The sequence below is a fragment of the Mustela nigripes genome, chromosome 12, assembly GCF_022355385.1.
Source record: "Mustela nigripes isolate SB6536 chromosome 12, MUSNIG.SB6536, whole genome shotgun sequence".
Classification (NCBI taxonomy): domain Eukaryota; kingdom Metazoa; phylum Chordata; class Mammalia; order Carnivora; family Mustelidae; genus Mustela; species Mustela nigripes.
Genome location: NC_081568.1, coordinates 72,108,356 through 72,127,316, shown reverse-complemented (window position 1 = coordinate 72,127,316; position 18,961 = coordinate 72,108,356). Strand labels below are relative to the sequence as shown.

General features: G+C 50.5%; 1 protein-coding gene across 8 annotated transcripts in view; it reads right to left on the bottom strand.

The window, feature by feature from the left end:
* Positions 1-7,196, bottom strand: part of JADE2 (jade family PHD finger 2) — a 53,743-nt gene extending 46,547 nt beyond the window's left edge. Inside the window, exons 1-2 of one of the 8 annotated variants that reach the window (XM_059417593.1) lie at positions 7,098-7,193; positions 1,594-1,778 (exon numbers count right to left, since the gene is read on the bottom strand). The gene's annotated coding sequence lies outside the window, so the exon portion shown is untranslated. Of the gene's footprint in view, positions 1-1,593; positions 1,779-4,746; positions 4,770-5,221; positions 5,329-5,518; positions 7,070-7,097 lie in introns of those variants that run through there. The other 7 variants (XM_059417592.1, XM_059417591.1, XM_059417594.1 and 4 more) reach the window with 7 other exon arrangements.
* Between the last annotated feature and the right edge of the window lie 11,765 nt (positions 7,197-18,961).

Sequence of the window (18,961 nt, the reverse complement as noted above, 5' to 3'; positions counted from 1 at the left end):
CTCCCCTATCTAGAATCCACAGAGCAGCCAGAGTGACCTTTAAAAAAACATAAATCAGATCGTGTCATACCCCCTCTTTTTAAAATCTTTCAAAGGCTTCCTGCCGATCAAAGGACAAAACTCAAACTCTTGACCACAATATCCTACACGATCCGGCCCCTTCCTACCTCAGCAAGTTCACAGGGCCCACTATCCCCTTCCTCATGGCTTTCTAGCTACACTGGTCTCCTTTCATCTCCGGAAAGAAGCCACAAATTCCATGCTTTGGGACCTATGCACAGATGTGCTCTCTGCCTGGAAGATTCTATGTAGTGCGTACATGTCTGATGTTTTATCCTTCACATTTCAGCTTCAATGTCAAGGAGGTCTTCGCCTGCTACCTTCTCTAAAGAGAGCCCACAACGCCGTTAGTCAACATCTTTAGAGCCTCCACCACAATTACAGTCTGGTGATCTACTTGTTGAATGCCTTCCTCCTCAGAGAGGGGAGTGAGAAGCACGGTCTGTCTGGATCTCTGCGAGAGCCCCGATGGCCCCTGATGTTATCCCCAGCACACGATATGGGCTTGGTACCCAGGGAGTGTGGAGTATGTTCTTGTCCCTTCCCTACAGAAGTGTGGGGAGCACAGAGCCCAGCTGGCCGGCCTGCAGCTTGCAGGAACAAACACCCCAGGCCAAGATTTTGTCCTGTTTTCACAGCCTGCCTTCCCCATCTTAACCTCACACATTTTCCAGGAGGCTTTATTTGGTTGGGCTCCTGGCTAATGATCAATGTCAACTAAGTAATAGGGCAGCAATTTGGTGGCAGATGTTTTCTTGGCAGCACTAGCCATTGGCCTTAGTGGGGGCCTTGGGTCTGGACTTGAAACATCAATGCCCAATGCCAGCCCCCTTTAAAGACCTCTCTGCAAATAAACTCAAACACCCTGGGCCTCCATTAACGCTCTTCCAGCTGACCCTGGGAACAGTGGGCCTTTCAGCTCCACTAGTGCAGCAGCTCCCTGGGCAGTTAAAACACCCCAACCTGGCCTCCAGCCTCTCCTCCCTGGGGGCGACCAGGCCTGCCCTGCCCGCCACCACACACAGCAGGACTTCGTCTTCTTCCTTAAAAAAGGTAAGGGGGGGGGAATGGCTTTCAAGCAGGCAATTTACCATTCCAGACAATCTTTCAAAGAGAAACAAAAACTCTCCCTGTCTGAGGCAGACCGCTTAGGCGTGTGTGTAATAAGATGCTAATACAATTTAATGATATTTCGGCTGGAAAACCTGTCCTCAGAGCCTCCTTGTGTCGGGAAGGCCAGACATTCAGAAAACAAAAACTGCATGCTCTTAAACCGCTTTAAGCGGGGGTCGAGCCCCGCTCTTTCCTATCTCTCATTAACTTTAATGCCTTCTCGGGGACAGTAATTGCTATTACAGAAAAGATTTTGTACACACAGATCCTCAAACTTGCTTCTCTGAGCATAGGGGCACCTTAGTCCTCCTCCAACACTCATCATGGCCCACCTGCAATACCAAGTGTCCCAGAGGGTACCCAGCTCCCTTGAAACATGCTGCCCACACTCACCCCCCAAACCCAGTTCTGGGGACATACCTAGGGGATCCTGGAAGAATGAAAGGGGCTTTGTCTACTTTGTCCTTCTGCACCTTCTCACCCTACCCTCCACCTCAGAGAGGGCAGAGCTCAGTCCGCTCGCTCCCACAGATGGCCGCCCATTGGCCACTGCAAGGTCCTTCCGAGCCCTTCTTCAGGGAAGGGAGCTGGCTCTCTGGCCTAGCCTAAAGGGGAGAGATCAAAGGTCAAAGCTGCATCTGGGCCCTCTCCAGTTCATTAATAATAGTAAAAATGGCCAATACTAATCAAGTGCTTACCACATGCCTGGCTTTGGGTTTAATCTTCTTTATGCAATATATTGCTCAATCCATATACCAATCATGGGGTAGGGACTGTTATTAACCCCACTTGCAGATGAAGAAAGTGAGGAACAAAGCAACTGTCACAGCTGGTGACTGCACAGCTATAGCATTCAAATTCAGGTTATCTGACGCCAGGTGGTGTACCCTGCCCCCTCCCCACCCCGCCACCTCCCGATGGTACTCAGGCCTGTTGTAGCCCAGAGTGTGGCTGGGGTACTCCAGATTCCTATGAGTTATCTGAGAACCTTTCTGGGTTCCTAAACTTTGAGCCACACAGTCAAGGTCTTTTGTGGATGGAAGACAAAGCAGGCCAGGGGTTAACTCCTCCCCACAATCCTGACCTTGCCCTGGAGCACCTAAAGGTAGAACTAACTATGAGGTCTGTGAAGAGCTTGCTAAATGAGTTGTGAAGAATTTGGACTGGATGTCACTGAACCGGGTCTTGGGTATAAGATAACCTCCTCCCTGTCACCAGCAACTCCAGTTAGCCAGAACACCCTGCTCGCCACCCCCCCCCCACCAGTGCTACCTCAAAGATGTGGTAGTCAGTGTCAAAGGCCTACTCTCAAAATTCTGGGGTGCACCCTGGGGGCTGGGACCAGCAGTCCCACCTCACCTGCCAATGAAAGCCAAGTGGAAGCTCTCTTGGATTAGTGTTACTGGCCATTTAGCCGAGCAATTTAGGCAAAGGAAAAGCATGCTGGATGGGAAATGTTCTGGAAACATTGCTGCATCCCAAGTCCAAACAACTTTGTCCTTAAACACTTCATCTCCAAAAGTGCTAGAGAGACCTTTGGCCAAACAGTTTCAAAATCAACATTCAGTGCAAGGCTTGCTGCCTGGGGCAAGGACTTCCCTCTGTGAGGGATTTGCTGTAGAACCAAATGCTTTTCCACTCCAAACACCCAACAGCACTTGGGACAACGCAGAGGACTCCAGATCAAACAAACATCCCCTTTTTTCCCCCACCATGCAAACTTTCTCAATAAATTATTCGCCCACTTCAGATCAAAGCCTGTTTTGCAGCCTGTGACCTAAAAAGCAAATAGCGTCTCTTAAACATGAAAGCCCTCCTCCCTGCCTGGGTCGGCTTTATTACTCATTCCTTCCCCTTACAGTTATTCTGTTGTTATTTTCCTCCTCTGCTTGTTAGATCGCTTTGCAAGTCCCAACCCGCCTGAGGAAGAAGAGACGGGAGGGATGGTTCCTTCACTTGGGGCCCTAAGGTGATAGAGGAAGTCAGGGTAGGGGAGAAGCCAGCACCCTGGGAACCCAGGAAACAGGGCCAGGCCCGGTTGGCAGCTCCTTGCACGGCCCCTTTGCCAAATGTCCTACTGGGAATTTTACCAGTAAAGGGAGGGAGTTAATGCCACTGTGGAAGGAGGGGCCAGGCAGCCGTACCACCACCTGGGCCCCTGATTCAGTCTGCAAACAGAAACGTAAAGGGGACATCCTGACCGCCAGTCTAGGCTCAAAGCTCAGGGCTCCTCCCCTTTCCAACAAAGGCAAGGCTGCTGGCCAGTCCTGCCCTTTCAGCTCCTCCCCAATTCTCTTTAGCGCAGCTGTGAGTGCAGACAAGGAGCCTCCCTATAACCCCCTACAAAACTCAGCCTCTGGGTAAAACTTTATGTCCCGCAGTGGATGAGCGAGGGGTGCTAAGCGCGGGAGCAAAGTCTGGAAATCTGCAGAGACCAGAGTCGCCCGGCGCAGCGTGTCCTTGGCTCAGGGAACAGGGAAACACGGTCCCTCCCGCCCCCAACAGCCCGGGGCACAAGAGACCTGCAGCCAAGGTGGTTAAAAAAAAAGCGTCCCGGCCCGCGGTTGAGGCTAAGAGGATTGGGAGGAGGGGTGGCGCGTGCCTCCAGCCTGCCCCTGGAGGCAGTCAGCGGGACCGCAGGCTGGAGGCGCGCCGGCGTGATTCCGACCGCGGGAGCCGGGAGGAGGAGCCGGAGGTGGCTGCGGGGGGCTCCGGCCCAGGCGAAGGAAGGGCAAGAGGCGGTTCGGGCCGGGGTGGCGGACCTGACGCCTGGGGCGGGGGGAGGGCTTTAGGTGAAGCCGGTAAGAGGAGCCGAACCTCTAGGGAAGTGGGCAGCTACGTGTGGCGGGGGACTGGTTGTGTGTGGGGTGTCCTGGGCCTCTGGAAGCCACAGCGAAGCCTTCCTGCCTGTCTCGCAGACATCCCCACCTTCTGATATAACAGCTACGAGTCGCCAAGCTGACCCCTTCTCATCCCTTGGCCTGGAGACCAGAGTGTCTTAGGCTCAGGGATAGGCGGGAAGGGACCGGAGGGAGCCACAAGTCTGCAGCCAGGCGGGGAGGAAGCGGGCGGGTGCCGCTCCGCAGGCGCAGGCGAGTGGGTGGGAAGGAGGGAGGGAGAGAGGGAGGAAGGAGGTGAGGCCGGGAAGATGCCACTGCCGGGGGCGGGGCGCGGCCGGGGATCCGGGAGAGGGACTGCAGCGGTGCTTAGTGGGGGCTGGGGCTGCAGTGTCACTTATTTGAGGGTCAGGTGTGTATGTCCCGGGCTGAGACTGCCACTTGCCTACATCTTCCCGGTACCACCCAGGGGGCAGAGACGGAGGCGGAGGTTAGGGGACTGCAGTACTGTCCCCGAAGCGGGACGCGAACCGGCTGAGTTGGGAGAAGGTAAACAAGGGCCACGCCCCCTGCCGTCGCCCCGCGGGCGCGCACCCGCCGCTCCGGCCGCAGCCGGTACATTTCCACTCTCCTAGCGCTTCTCCCCCGCCGGTCTCCCGCGCAGCCCCGAAGGGGGGGCTGCCCCCGACCCCAGCCCCCGCCCGGTACGTCGGGGCTGCACACCCGGCATACTCACCTGGAAAGGGTGTCCCCCGCCCCTCCAAAACACTGTATTTAATTTGTGCAGAGCCTCCGCGCCCGGGAGCTAAGCATGCTGCCCCCGCGTGCAGCGCTCGCGTGCACCCAACCCAGAGAGGGGGCGACAGGGCGGAGGCGGTGGCCCCCGGAAGGTGTCTGGGACCGGACCGGCTGCACGTGAGCCCAGCGCGGAGTCATGTGCACCGGCTCAGCCCGGTTCGGCGGCCGGACGTGCTGCGTATCAACAAAATGAAACTCAGGGCGACAGGAGGGCAGATAGCTCCAGGTCCTCTGAACGCCCATCCCCGGCGGAACGACCTCCCCACCACTGCTGTCTCCCGCCGCAGCCCCTCCGCGCGGCCAGAGCCCGCGGGGCAAGTTGCAGCCCTGGCGCGCCCCCGCCCGCCCGCGCCCCCTCACCGGCCCGGGGGCGCTTTGCCGCAGTCATTAATAAAGAAGGTCGCCAAGCTCACCCTTCCAAAAGTTGTTGTTGCATGCGCCCCTCTCAGCCTCCCCGCAATGTACTCTTTAAAACACGACTGACCAACATGCGCAATCTCTCTCCCCTGTGCTGTGCATCTCCCGCCCCCCCCCCCCCGCGCCCTGGCTTCCTAGAACAGGCAGCCAGCAGGAGAGAGAGGGAGCGAGCGAGCAAGAGAGAGAGAGCGAGCGAGAGCGAGGGAGCGAGGAGCGCTGGCAGATCTGTTGCAAAAAACACAAAATAACGCCGTGGAGATGCGCAGGGCCCATCGCTCGGGGCTGGATCTTACCTTCCTCCACGGTGCCCTTCCGAGGGGCGCTGCCCTGGACTACGCGCCGCGGCGGGGGCCGGCGCGGGAAGGATGCTCCCGAAACCCCGAGCTCCTGGGGCCGGCGCGGGCGGGCGGGGGGCGCGCATCCATCCGGGGTCGCGGTGAGGGAGGCGGCCGGGCCCGCGGCGTCCCCGGCCCCGCACCCTTGCTGGGGACGGTCAGCCCTCTGGACCTAAACCCTTGCCTCTAGGAATGGGCGCAAAGTAACTCCATGGACGCTACTCACCACCCCCCCTCCAAAATAGCCTCCAACTGCGATGGCCGCGGTCGGCACCATTCACCAATCCCCCTGTGTATGTTTCTGTTTCTTTTTAAACCAAGACTTCCTTGTGATCTCTTTAGAAAAAAAAAAAAATGTGTTGGGGTGGGGGTGGGGTGGGGGCGGGCGGGAGGAGCGAGGGAGGGGGAGTAGCCACTTTTTTCTTATTCACTCGGATCTCCACTCCTGACACCCCCAGCCGCCCGCCCCACCCCCAGCCCAGTTGTTTGGCTTCAGAAGCGGGTCCAGGTAGCGTTGCAGGCCTCATGGGGGAGGGTGTTCTGCCGGGCTGCCCGTCTGCCTGCACCTCGGGCCCAGACTCCCCATGGGCTCTGGGGCGCCCCCAGCCCGCCCTGTCCCCAGGGCCGGGCCCGAGCGGCGGCTGCGCCCGTGCAAGTCCCATCAGGTCTGCTCACACTTCACACACTCACACACATACCCCGCCCCTCCACTCTCTCACTCACACTTTCTGCTCACACTCCGCCCCCTTCGCTCCCCAGACCCGGGCGGCGCCCCCCGCAACCTTTAAAAAAAAAAAAAAGCAAGCTTATACTTAAAAAAATCTTTTGGCGCCATATTAATGACGTACTTAAAATTTGCCATTTCTCCCTGCGTCAAAAAGACGTTTCTTTGCAAATAACAGCCTGAAGGCGACACTCGCGGAGGGAACGAGGTTTGCACTGAGCACCCCGCCTCCCGGGGCTCCAACGCTGGAAGACCCTCGCCCTAGGCCCTGCTCCTGAATCGCTGGTTTAAAAATGCGAATCGAATAAATCGCGTGGCGCTTTGCAGCGCCAGAAGTGAGCAGAAAGTGCTGGCAGGAGCGGAGGGGAGGGGCGCGCGCGCGAGTCTGGGGGAGGGGGCGCGGCCCTCCTCCCCCACCCACGGCAGATGGAAACTAACAACCCGGGCGGGGGGAACTTGAAATTGTGGGCGACCTCAAGAAAGAGGGGCGGTCCGTAGAGAGGGTCCTTCTCGGGTTCGTCGCCCCCTCCCCCGCCCGGGTGCCTCCGAGCTCCCAGCTCTGCCCCGCATTTCCGGGGGTTGGGGAACGCAATGATGGGTGGGTGGGTAGCTGCTTGCCCGGGTCCCAGTAGGAGTTTGCCCCACAGTGTCCCCTTCCCCCAACCCCCAGCTCGTCCTTCCCATTACCCCTAAAGGGTTAAAAATCGAGGGGGCAACTTCCAAAGGCTGGCACTGGGCGAGGAAGCGGGGCGCCCCTTTCCCCACCCTTCGCCTCCTCGCCCCTCCTCCTCCGGCTCCACTTCCCGACTTGACCTTGTGGTGCACAAACAGTGCGCTCGGATCCTCGCAGTTTCTGGAAGAAGCGCTTGCGCTCGCCAGGCAGGCGGGCTGTCGGGCGGCTCGCGGGCGGTGGCGGGGCCTTGGATCGGTTCCCGGAGCCACGGGCCACACCCACCCAACCCGCGGCACCCGCCGCGCTCACCTTCTCTCGAGGAAGGAGCTGGGCTGGCCTCCTGGGTGGGGTGGGGTGGGGGGCAGCTGCAGCCTTCTCCGGATGCTCCCAGCTGGGGAGGGGGTGGTCTGGTCTCAGGCTGGGTTTGGTGGGGGAGACCTGGGAGCCTGGGTCAACATCCCCAAAGCATCGTTGCCAACTTTTCTTTAACTCTCCCTTTTGGCTGCCCCTCAGAGATAATACAGTCATTTTTTTCAACTCACCTTTGGCTTTGACGGCACGTGGGTGAGTTGGTGAACGGGATCAGGAACCGCCTTCCCTCTCCAAGACTGAAGGTTGTTTATTCTTTCCTTCTTTCCCTTCTAACCCCCTTCTGTGGAAAGATAAATATTCAATTTACATAAGATGACATTTATGTGACAATTAAAAAGATCCCCCGATGGAATGTTGTGAACACATTTCCTTATAGGAGAAATAAATCTAATAATAAACAAACTCATAATAACAGCACAAATCCTCTGACAGGGTAAATTGTCTACACAACAAAGAGGGAGATGATGAATGCAGAAATAAGCACTTTTTGCAACAAGAAAGAAATATGTACTCAAAGGGAGGCACTGCAACATTTTCCTCCTTGGCCTTCATTCACAAAGTTTGGGGAGGCTTGTCTGGCAAGATTGAGGAACTGGGGTACCACCTCCTGGTTAGACCTGACTCCAGCTCTGAGTGGTCAGTTGTTAGGATTTTTTCAAACCCAAGCTCCATGGCAGAAAACATGATGCAGGCTGTCTGCATGTAACAAAATGGTTAACTACCTGAATTCTTATCCTAGGTTTGCAGTTGAGAAGCTACTTGATGTGGACAAGTGCATTCATTTCTCTGGGTCTCTTTCCTCTTTGTAGAACAGGATGGCTGGAGGGGTCCTGAAGCGGTGTGTCTGTATATATATGCTGTTTGTGAAAATACAAACACTCCTGGCTCAGAGTGCACATCACACAAGAGCATTTTCTCTAGTGCTTAAGTTTTGGAAGGGTGAATATGCTCCCTGAAGGTTCTTAACACTGAAAAACTGCAGAACAATGATTTCTGTCTTGCTCTCCATGAGAACATAGACAAGATCTCCTAGTTAGGGCAAAAAGAAAGGCCAGGAGAAAAAACTGGGGTACGTGGTGGGCTTCATGGTCAAGGTCCAGATAACAGTCTCAACCACACATCTGAAGTGGTAATCGAGGCACCCGTTGACAGTGGCACAGCCTAAAGAAACTGCTCTGATCAGGTCTAATTGCAGAGGGCTAATGTGCACCAAAAGGCTGGACAGGCTCCTCCTCTTAGCGGTCGGAATCCTGTGACCTTGGTAAGTAGTTATAAAATGACCTAGAGAGATAGAAGAGAGAGAAGATGACCGTTTATAGAGCACCTGCTCTGTGCTGTGCACTATGCAACTCATTCCATTTTGTCCTCACAAAAATCTCATCTTACCTATTCAGAAAGGTTTAGTGACTTACAAATAGTCACACAAGCTAGCAAGTGGTTATATAGAATTGGCACCTAGCAGATGATCTCAAAGACTGCATTTTTTCCGTTTTACCACACTGCCAGAAATAAAAAGTATTAGCATTATTGGTTTCATTGAGGATGGGGGCCTGATTGTCATAATAGCAAGAAAGAATTTTGTGGGTGGCATTTTGCCTCTAAGGTGGTTCACTGACTTTGGGGGAAAGCCAGGTCCCCGAAGGAGTCCTTGGAAGGCACTTCTTGTTTAGGACTGGAGAATTCTTGGATTTCCACTGCTCTCTGCTACTGTTTAAGGTTAACCTTGAAAATGTTAACAGTGGGGCGCCTGGGTGGCTCAGTGGGTTAAGCCTTCGGCTCGGGTCATGATCTCAGGGTCCTGGGATTGAGTCCCACATCAGGCTCTCTGCTCAGCGGGGAGCCTGCTTCCTCCTCTCTCTCTCTGCCTGCCTCTCTGCCTACTTGTGATCTCTCTCTGTCAAATAAATAAATAAAATCTTAAAAAAAAAAAAAAGAAGAAAATGTTAACAGAATAATAGCAATGGAGCTAATTATAACTCCTTAGTCTTTAGTAAAAGTCTCACAAATCATTAACTTATTACAGAAAAAAAAATAAGAAACATAAAGTTCTTGGAGATGTAATCATTCACTTTTGTCAACAAATATTTATTGAGTGCCTCCTGTATACCATGCGTCATGCTAGAGGCTGAGGACAGCACAAAAATGACACCCTCTCACAGAACTCACTTTCTAGTAGAAAGAAATACAAAATTTTAAAAAATAAAATATTATATTTAGGGGCAATTGGGTGGCTCAGTTGGGTAAGCGTCTGCCTTCAGTTCAGGTCATGATTCCAGGGTCCTGGATTGAGGCTTGCATGGGGCTCCCTGCTCAGCGGGAAGCCTGCTTCTACCTCACCCACTCCCCCTGCTGTGTTCCTTCTCTTGCTGTCTCTCTCTGTCAAATAAATAAATAAAATTTTTAAAAAATATTATATCTGAAGGTGAGTAAGTGCTATTTTGAAAAAATTAAGTAGGAAAGGGGGATAGGGAATGTGGTCATGCAATTTAAATAGAGTCCTCTGGGAAGAACTGCCTGAGAATGTGGCTTCTGAATAAAAGGAAATGAAGGAATGAGCTGGGAGGGCTTATGGGGAAGAGGGAACATTCTAAGCTGGGGTTTCTTTGGCATGGAGTCCACAAGGTCACCACCCCCCTCCAGAGATCTGTGGATAGAAATCCAGGGGGTCTTGACTTTAGATGGGGTAAAAATTATATCTTTATTTTCACTAATTAACATTTAGCATGTTCTTCTACTATGAATGCAGACAGCAAATTACAGTATTATTAGCAGCACCTGTGACACTGTTGCTTGTAGCAATCATAGATATTTTCATATCACATTATAGTTGTTACAACTATCTTTTTTTTTTTTTTTTTTTTTTTTTTTATTTGTCAGAGGGAGAGCGAGAAAGCAAGCACAGGCAGGCAGAGGCAGAGGGAGAAGCAGGCTTCCCGCTGAGCAAGGAACCCGATGTGGGACTCGATCCCAGGACGCTGGGATCATGACCTGAGCCGAAGGCAGCTGCTTAACCAACTGAGCCACCCAGGCGTCCCTGTTACAACTATCTTAAAATATCATGACAGTTGTCACTACTTCGTAATTGTGCTGCTAGCTCTTATGATTTAATGAATTAATAAGGAACACATATATTACTATATTACATATTTTAAAAATATTTTGAGAGTTGTATTTCAATATAATTGGTTTTCCTTATAATTCATGAAACTCATTTTATGGATTTAAAGATATTCTGAGAAGGAATCCACAGGCATCACAGACTGCCAAAGGGGTCCATGGTACAAAGTAAAAGGAACCACTGTCTCCACAGAGAGACCAGCAAATGCAAAGGTCCTGAGGCAGCAATGTGCTTACTATGTAAATGTATAAGAAAAAGATTATATAGGGCGTTATTAGGAACTTGGCTTTTGCTAGGCAAAATAAAGATGGATTTGAGCAGAGGAGTGACATGATCTGACACTGGATTTTACAGGGTAGTTTGCTGCCAGAGGAAGGACAGCCTGAAAGTAGAAAGGCTGAAGCTGGAGGACAGGTTAGAAGGTAATAGGTAGCAGTGGAAGTGGTCAAATTCCATATTATGAAGATAGCTCTGACATTTCTTTTTTTTTTTTTTAAAGATTTTATTTATTTATCGGGGTGGGGGGAGAGCAAGCGAGCACAGGCAGACAGAATGGCAGGCAGAGGCAGAGGGAGAAGCAGGCTCCTTGCCGAGCAAGGAGCCCGATGTGGGACTCCATCCCAGGATGCTGGGATCATGACCTGAGCCGAAGGCAGCTGCTTAACCAACTGAGCCACCCAGGCGTCCCAGCTCTGACATTTCTTGATGGGGTATGAGAAAACAAGAAGTCAAGAATGACAAAAAAATTTTCTCTTGAGCCAGTGGAAAAATAGAATTGCCATTAACTGAGATGTGGAGACTAGGGAAGGAGTAGATTTGGAGGAGGATAAGGAGCTCAGTGTTACACGTGGTAAGGTTAACATACCTCCTAGACGTCCAAAAGCAGTCATCCTGTAGGCAGCTAGAAATGGTAGCCTCACCTCAGGAGCATGTTCTGGGCTGAAGCTATCTTTTGAAAGGTGTCTGCAGGCGGCTGGTATTTAAAGCTATATAAGGTTGTTTGAGATCACTCAGGAAGTGAGTGTAGAAAGAAAAGAGGTCCAAGGATGGTGCCCTTGGCCACTGCAAGATTAAGAGTTCTGAAAGATGAAGAGGAATCAGCCAAGATATTGTGAAAAGGAATTATTCAGACATTTCTCCAAAGCAAAAATACAAATGGCCAATAAGCACATGAAAAGATGCTCAAGATTGCTAACCATTAGGCAAGTGCAGATCAAAGCAGCAGTGAGGTACCACCTCATGCCCAGTAGGATAACTACTATTTTATTTTATTTCTTTTTAAAAAAATTTTAAGAAGATTTTATTTATTTATTTGAGAGAGAGAGCGAGAGAGCACAAGCTGGGGAGGGACAAAGAGAGAGGGAGAGAGAGAATCTCAAGCAGACTCCATGCTGAGGGGTCAGCCCTTCCCAGGGCTCAGTCTCACAACCCTGAGATCATGACCTGAGCCAAAATCAAGAGTCTGATGCTTAACCGACCGAGCCAAGTGCCCCTTTACATTTTATTTTAAAGTAGGCTCCACACCCAACATGGAGTTTGAACTCAGAGCCCCGAGATCCAGAGTCGAGTACTCTACCAACTGAGCCAGGCAGGTGCCCCAAGATAGCTACTATTTTTAGAAAACAGAAAATAACACGTGTTGACAAGGATGTGGAGAAATTAGGACCCTTGTGCTCCATCAGTGAGAATGTAAAATAGTACCACTACAGTGGAAAACAGTATGTCCAGTCCTCAGAAAATTAAAAATAGAATTACCATATGATCCAGCAATTCCATTTCTGGGTATATACTCAGAAGAATTAAAAACAGGATCTTGAAGAGATATTTGTGTACATGTGTTCACAGCAGCATTATTCACAATAACTAAACTGGAAGCAACCCAAGGGTCTGTTAATGGATGAATGGGTAAACAAAATGCAGTATAGACATCTAATGGAATATTATTCAGCCTTAAAAAGGAAGGAGACTCTGACACATGCTACAACATGGATATGAAGTTTTAGGTCCTTATGCTAAGTGAAATAAGCCAGTCACAAAAAGACAAATACTGTAGATGTCTAGGCTGGTGAAATTCATAGAGACAGAAAGAGGAATGGTGTTTGCCAGGGGCTGGGGTAGGGAGGGGAGATGGGGACTCATCATTGAATGTGTACAGTTTCAGTTTTGCAAGATGAAAAATTTCCAGAGATGAATGGTGGTGATGGTTGCACAACAGTGTGAATGTACTTAATATCACTGAACTGTACACTTAAAATGATTAAGATAGTAAAATTTATGTTATGGGTATCTCACCACAATTTTTTTAAAATGGGGGGAGGGGCACCTGCCTGGTTCATTCAAGAGTCAAGAACATGTGACTCTTGATCTCAGGGTTGTGAGTTTGAGTCCCATGTTAGGTACAGAGGTGACTTAGAAATAAAATCTTCAAAAATAGTAGTGATAATTTTGTTAAAATTGGGAGAGGGGAGAGAGTTAAAGGGAAGCAGTAGTATCCAGAGAGATAGGAGGAATGTCCTGGAAACCAAGGTAAGAGAGTTTCAGGAGGGAGGAAAACTCTATGTACAAAGCTACCAAGGGGAATAAGGTGAGATACGGAGTGACAACTGATGGTTAGTTTCAGTCATGTAGAGGTCACTGGTAATGTTGATAAAAGCCATGTCAACAGAGTGGCATGGACAAAAGTCTGATTAAGTGGGTTTAAGAGAGAGTGGGAAAATTTATAGTTGTTACAGCTTGTTCCAAGATTCTACCTGAAAATGAGAAGTTCTCTGTAATATGTATGTTTATAGACATGGATGGTCACATATCTGTAGAAATTCTTTCTGTTGGTCATTCAGTCAGTGTTTCCTGGCTGCCTACTCTGTGCCAAGTCTTCTGCAAAGTGCATAATTTGGCACTCAGGAGAGGACAAATCCAGCAGCTCTGCCTCTGAGACTCCAGGCAGGAGCTGCAGGTGGAGTCTGGGACAGATAGAAAAGCTGCCCGGGGCTGCATCTGTGGCTTAAGACGCTGTCCTGGCGAGATCCAGCTTGGCCACTTTCTGTGGTGCTATAGATGCATGCCTGGGAGAAGCACCCCTCTGGAGCCTTCACCAGCTGGTTTAGGGATGGTACTGACCAGCTCTAGGAGATGTCTGGATGACGTGCCAGCCAGGCCACCTGTCTCTTCTCAGACTCTCAGACCCAGCCCAGTGGCCACAGATGGCAGAAAGCAAAGAAGATCCCTGGGGCCTCTAAACACTTCCCCAGAAACTGGCAGCAGGCAGTACCTCCGGCCAAGTCAGGGGCCAGTTTGACCAGACACTCATCAACGTGTGAGACGCCCCGGGTGGAGCTGAGGGGCCTGGTTCAGTCCAAAAACCACTGAGAACCAAAGGCACTGGCTCCAAGTCAAGTTGAACAGTGTAAGCAAAACTCTTTGGCTTTCCCCCAGAGTTTCTGATAAATTGAAGCAAATATCCCCTCATCTGGCAGTCTTACAAAGAAAGACCCTTCCCACGTGTTTACTGATGAATTCATAGCCATGCTGGAGGTAATCCGGTTTTATGAGAAAGAATATGCATTTATTAGAAAGAACAAGCACCTATGTAAACAAGGCTTTGTCTTATGACAGTGAGTTCCAGGTCCAGATCCTACCTTCAGGGTATTTTGGCCCATTGAGGAAGACAAGTCCTTAAGCATATGCAGAATGGTCAAGCAGTCTTGGGATTCTGTGGGGTAGAATGGTCCAGAGAGTCTGAGAAGGGTCTGGAGATGGACCAGCATATAGATAGCAATTTAGATGAGATGAGAGGGGGAAAGATCACCCAGAGAGATGAGGAGTGTCTGTCTGGTTCACAGCAGTGCAATGGGCCACAGAACATGATGCTAATAGCTGACCCTAGGGTTCTTCCTGCAGCACTTTGTACAGGAAAATATACTTGTAAGCTGTGTGAGGATTAAAGGTGAGAACCTGCAGCTGCCCCAAGCGGGAACGAAGAGTTGAAAACCTACAGTCCATCGCTTCTCGGCCTTTTGGCTAAGATCAAGTGAAAACCTACAGTCCACTTCTAGGAATCCACCCCAGAGAGACCCTCTGATGTGGGCCCAAGAAGATCTGTTTAAGAATGTCATTACAGGGGTGCCTGGCTGGCTCAGTCGGCAGAGCATGAGACTCCTTTTGATCTTAGGGTCATAATTTCAAGCCCCATGTTGTGTGTACAGGTTACTTAAAAAAATAATAAAATCGTTAAAAAAGAAAAACTAGAAATAGCTTGAATGTCCATTACCAAAGCACGGGCTAAATAAACCAGAGCTTATTAAAAAGAAGGCAGCAAGGGAAGAGACATTGTATGGTTTTGCGTCTCACATGTAGAAAGAGCCCTAATAAAAGTGTTAAGTGAAAAGCAGGTTTCAGGATTTGCAAATATTAAAACATCATATTGTACACCTGAAAACAAAATGCAAGTTTCAGGGTACAATGTGCAATATGACCTCATGTTAAAAAATTAAAAGCCTAAGAAATACCTAAAAAATTTAAAAAATACCTTAAGAAGTCTACATTTCTTTTTTTGAACACAGACACACAGATATACGTAATTTCATAGAAAAAACAAAGCATCTGGAAAGAGACTCATCAGATCAGTGACTGGTTGCCTGTGTTGTAGCGTAGGAAGTGAAGCTGGGAAGGGTTGGGGTAGGAATTGTGGGGATGAAGAGGTGGAGTTGACCCTGTGGTTTTTGAGGGAGTCCTAAGAAGCTCTTTGCATTTGGGTAGTGTTGCTTGCCCCACAGGTGCTTAGAATTCTCCAGGGATTGAAGCATCATGGGGGTGGTGGGTCATGATTCTGTAGCCCATTGATGGGCTACAGTGTGGTCCTGGAGGGAAGGGACAGGAAGCCTGCCCTCTAGTCTAGCCCCACTGCTGACTCCCGTGTGGCCTGGGTCCTATTTGGCCTTCTCTGGTTCCCAGCATCAGTGTCTTTCTGGGCTTCTCCAGCTGGCCCAACCTGGGATTCCAAGTCCATTCCAAAGTCTTCCCATGGAGTTTGAACAGTAGCAGGGGCAGAGAAAAGCTCCAGTTGGCCTTTAGACTGCTGGGACTTGAACATGGGCCAGGCTGGGACTGGGAACCTGTATGAGAAGGGAAGTTTCAGAGCAGCCTGGCCTCCGGGAGGAGCTCCCTCCTCTGACAGGTGGAATATCATTGCTTCCCAGAACATCTGGCTTGAGGATACCTGGCCCAGCCTGGCCCCTCAGGAAAAAATGTGGGGATAATTCATTACCTGTTAGACTCTAAACAGTTAATGAAACCCACTGAGTGAGGGTTCTGGGCTGTGAGGCAGATGTGGAGACTGCTTGAGGCCAAGACTTGGGCCCTAGGTGTGCAGGATGTTGGTGCAAACTGTGCACAGGGACAGATCTGTTCTGCATACAGTTCCTGTGATTGGTCTGGGCTGGCTTCAGGTTACAGAGATGTTAGATGTTAGATGTTAGATGTTAGATGTTAGATAAGGATACCACAGGATGGAGGAGGGGCATAAACTGGATTTGGATGGGGTCAAGTACGTGTATGGAATCAAGCGTCACTGTGGAAACAGGAAGCAGCACCGACAGCTGGCCCTGAGAGGCCTCACTCCAGTCAAGGCTTTGTTAATGGTGTCCTGGCCTTAACCAGCCTCCCCGTGCTGGAAAGTGCTCCAGGGTACAAGGTGGCTGCCTTGGGAGCCTCCTACAGCTACTACCAAGGTAGCTGCTCCTCCCTTAGGGCTGTGGATAAAGGGACTTGTAGGCCTGGGTTGGCCTTGGACACCATAACTGGTGGGCATCCAGTACCTGCAGCTCTAGCAGGTGGTAACCTGCTTCTAAATGTCCTGGATCTCCAGCCAGGGATCCTGGGGAGAGTCTTGGACAGGAATTGGGGCTGGATGCCTGTGCAACAGAGATGCTTGGAAACAAGGGAATTCTTGTCAAACTGATCCTCAGCTAGGCCAGCTCCAGGCAGATGATCCACCTAACACAGTTCCTCTAGGAAGAGTTCTACAGAGGAAGGAAAGCCTGCATTACCCTGGCATCCGACTGAAGCAAGAGAGGCAGAATGAGAGGGAGTGGAGGGGACTGTGTTGGGCAGTGGTGGCTTTCTTGGGGAAACTTTGCCATTGGGCATCTATCTCCTTAGCTGCCCTCAGAGTTCAAGGAAAGGGAAGCAGCTCTTAAGTCTCTCGTCCTCTGGCTGGCCAGGCTGGAAGGGCCTGTCTGAGGAAGAGCAGGCACCACCTTGCCCTAGAGGACCTCACAGTTCAGGTGGGGAGGTGAGATTCCTCTACTGGAAACAAGATGAGGTAGGGCATGAGTCAGCGCTGAAGTGTCCACTTCAACCGTGTGTGCACACACACACAAGAGTATGAATGAGCCAGGAAGGAGTCACTAAGTGGGGGCAGAGCAAAGAGAGATTGTTTGTAGGTGTGCATTTGTGTATGCCCATGTGCATGTGCATGTGTGTATTGTGTGTCTGCATGGGCCCAAATACTGACTGATGCATGGTCTCTGGAGTCGCTCTCCTCTGTGCTATTTGTCTAGACAACCTAAAAATAATTTCCATTAACTTTAGGATTTGTTGTTTGATGCATAAGATGCTTGCCCAGCAGATAGAGTTTTCTACCTACACTTTACCTAAGATCAAGTTAAAATGAGTCTGCATTATTTATGCACAGGATGGCTAGTAAGCAAAAGGCAGAATGATCCCACACTGGAGAGTGTGCATGGATTGACGGTGACGATGACGATGATGAAGAAGGGCCCAGCGTGGCTACTGGGAGGTGTCATCAACTTGCTATCTCACCCATGCATGACTTAGAGTTGGGCCCATGACAAGCAGTCATGAATATTTATTGAATTTATTTGTAGACATTGAGAAAGAATATCCCCATGTGTGATGCATGTGCAAATATGGAGCTAGATGACTGATAACTCATCGTGGACAGAAGAGAATTAAATGATAGATTGAGTTTAAACATCAGTTTATTGGGGTGCCTGGGTGGCTCAGTGGGTTAAGGCCTCTGCCTTCGGCTTGGGTCATGGTCCCAGGGTCCTGGGATCAAGCCCTGCATCGGGCTCTCTGCTCAGCGGGGAGCCTGCTTCCCCCTCTCTCTCTGCCTGCCTCTCTGCCTACTTGTGATCTCTGTCAAATAAATAAATAAACTCATTTAAAAAATTAAATAAATAAAAATAAGTTTATTAGACCGATGGGTCTAATATCATCCCAGTCTGATAACTGGGATGATGCAGTTATCAGACTGAAAGATGAAAGCCTTGGAAGAATGAGGGATCAATAAATAACTTGTTGATACTTGATAAAAGGGTAGGAAAGATGAATTGTGGCCAGGTGACAAGGTTATTAGATCCATGGTCAGATCCGAATAGGTAGATGGGGAAGTAAAGAGAAATGCAGCAATGGAGTGAGAAAGGCAGGTAAGAGGATGAGAGGGATACTGCAGTGGGTAGATGTTTGTGTTGTGCTCCTCAGAACCTGGAATATGTTATCTTACATGGAAAAGGAGACTTTGCAGACATGATTAAATTAAGGACCTCAAAATGGAGAGATGATCCTGGATTAACCAGGTGTACTCAGTCTTATCATACGTCCTACCACTGACCTCCTTTTCAGCATAGCCCAACTTCCTCTGCCTTCTTTCCAGTTCCTGATCGGGCCAAGCTCATTCCTACCTCAGGGCCTTTGAACTCACTGCATCCTCTGTCTGCTTTTGTCACCCAGATCTTTGTTCAAGTGAGTGTTGCCTCCCTGCTTCCAGATTTTTGTCCTGAAGCCTTGAGCACACTCCGTTCTTGGGGATGGGGCTGGTGCAATGGGATGTCCCAGCTCCTAGCCTGCCCTGGCTGGCACTATCCCCAGTCCTGGGTCCCGCCCAAGGCTGCGGGATGGAGCAGTGTGCATGAGTCATCGAGCCACAGACACAGTCCCCTTGTTGGAGGGACCTGAGCAGTTATATTGGGCAAACTCCTAGAGCCAATGGCTAGGCTGAAAGGGAAGGCTAGGAATTTCCCCAAGTTATTCAGGCTCGCGCGGGGCCAGGTGGGAGCGGGCATTGGAGGAGCTAGATATGGCCTGTGGCATGATGCTCGAACCTCTCTGTGGACGCCCCTGTGTCCATCCAAGCTAAAACTGGGTGTGGAAGAGTAGATGGCATGTCCCGCTCTGAGAGGGTCTCATTACCCCTCAGCTACGTCTTCATTCACCTCACATGGACTTAGCATCCATGGTGTACCAGAAACCATGCTGCCTTACTACAGGTCAGGCCCTGCCCTGCAGGAGCTTACAGTCTAGTTGAGGAGGCAGGCTGGCCTGCAGACCTTCCCGATCTCCTGGAGGGCTCTGCATCAGGGCTCACAGAGAAGCCACACCTGACCACCCGAGTGACAGCAGTGACAGGATGAGCTTGAAGGCATCGCAGGCAGCAGAACTGGCCTGCTCTGTTAGTTTCCCAGGGCTGCCACAACTAAGTACCACAAGCTGAAG